We start from the raw sequence: 2142 nt of genomic DNA on the forward strand, positions 1-2142 counted from the left end.
TTAATAGTAAGCAAAGGGTGACATAAGAAAATGCTTATTACAGTGAACATTATATAAAGCTTAACATGAGCTAGCACTATTCTAAGTGCTTCTTTACTTATCAACTAGCATCAACCTCACAACACCTCATTGAGCTAAGTACTATTAAGGTCTGAGCTAACTACAAAAGTACTAAGTACTATTGTTCCACCACTTTACTGATGAGAAGAAACAAGTAACAGAGAGGTAGAATACCCTATTTTTGCTTACTCTAGGTAACGCTGATGTGAAGTGGCACTGGGTTACACACCCTGGCTATTGGGCTCAAAATTTGTGCCCTTAACAGCTGTATTCTGCAGCTTTGTGAACAATCATCCAGTCAGTTTCTGCTTTTCTAGATATATAGCTATTTTAAAAATTATTTTGGATAAATATACGTAATTGTGAATAATCACTATTACTTTTAATTTAAAAATTTAGATGTTTAGCCTGAATGTTCTCTGTGAACTTTTTCTCAGGCAATTTATATTTACCAATTGCATTTTACAATTATTCAGCCAATTTACATTTCTAATTTTTTTCCTAAGATCACAGAAACTTTTCTTAGACTCAGCACCTCCCATTATTTTCCAGTATTTATATATATATGTGTGATTTTTCCCCTCAGGCTTGAAAAAATAGTTTATTTGTAATTCAGCTTTTCTGGTAGCAATGAACAAGTCCCTACACTAGTTGGCCTGGTTCTATTGTTTCTTAGGGGACTACTGTGTGCCTACACTGTACTTGATATTTAAATAAATCAATGACATGGATCTTTCCCTGGAAGAATTTATAGTCTAATTGAAAAGTAGACACTATACACTTCACAAACAAAACTGCCATATCAGCGTTTCTTGGCTTTCTATCACCATGAAAAACATGGTGCAATTTCTCCTGGCCATACACTCCAATGAATAAACACTGTGGGTGATGTACAACTCATGTTTATTCACTAAAAAACATGACATTCTTTTTTTTTCAATTTGAGAGCAGGTACTGTTTATTAACTGACCAGCTTAGAAAAATAATCATGGTAGACACCTTAGTTCATTCTTCTAAAAAACCTGTTGATCTGGTCCTCTCTGTTGCCAGCATCTCCACCTTCTACAAAATGGGTGGTCTTTTTGTTCATTCCGCCTCGTGCAGAAGATAATTCAAAGGGCCACAGGAAGTTATTTGCTTCTTTGAAGTGCTTTCCAACAGTATAGATCTCATGAATCAGATCCTCCATGCATATGATGCCGTATTTACCAAGAGATCGAGCAATCCAAACGTTGTCTGTCAAAGCAATTCTCTTCTTACTGATTTTGTCATAACCACACTTGTAGATTCGTTCATTTACTGACTTCAGAGTTGGGTACCCCCATACAATATATGGTTCTACGATCCTCAGCATGTTAACTGAAGCTTTGTTGAGCTTCACAAAAGTTCCACTGAAGATTTGACGAAGGCGAAGAAGCTGCAACACCTTTCGGACATTTTGGCCACACCGTTGATACTCCTGATCCTGACGACAAACACTGATTTGGGTTCTGCAGGTATATAGAAGTTGCCAACTTTTCTTGCCATCCTCACCATTCAAATTTCGCTGTACATCTGCCTATATTTCTTGTGATAGTGCTTCGCTTTTTCACAGATAAGATTCCTCCTTGCCTTTCGAAGCATCTTTTGGACAAACTTTTCTCAGGCGCTTGATCTTCGGCTCTGCGAAATTCCTTCGCTTTTACTTAAGGATTTCTGGCACAGCAGGAACATTCTTTTTCTTCTCTTCAACGCCTAACACCTTCTACGGTTCCAGCCAGAAAAGAGTTTTTTTTGTTTTTTGTTTTTTGACATGGAGTCTCGCTCAGCCGCCCCCAGGCTGGAGTGCAGTGGCGCCACCTTGGCTCGCTGCAACCACCATCTCCCGGGTTCAAGTGATTCTCCCGGCTCAACCTCCCTAGTAGCTGGGATTATAGGAGTAGCTGAGATTCAGGTCCCGGTCATGTCCAGCTAATTTTTGTATTTTAGTAGAGTCAGGGTTTCACCATGTTGGCCAGGCTGCTCTTGAACTCCTGACCTCAGGTGATCCACCTGCCTTGGCCTCCCAGAGTTCTGGGATTACAGGCGTGAGCCACCGGGCCT

The 2142-nt window shown here is 39.7% G+C and overlaps 1 pseudogene; it reads right to left on the reverse strand.

The window, feature by feature from the left end:
- Positions 1-1019: 1019 nt before the first annotated feature.
- The window catches only part of LOC105538063, a 1552-nt pseudogene continuing 429 nt past the window's right edge, over positions 1020-2142 (reverse strand).

The sequence above is a fragment of the Mandrillus leucophaeus genome, unplaced genomic scaffold, assembly GCF_000951045.1.
Source record: "Mandrillus leucophaeus isolate KB7577 unplaced genomic scaffold, Mleu.le_1.0 Scaffold184, whole genome shotgun sequence".
Lineage (NCBI taxonomy): Eukaryota > Metazoa > Chordata > Mammalia > Primates > Cercopithecidae > Mandrillus > Mandrillus leucophaeus.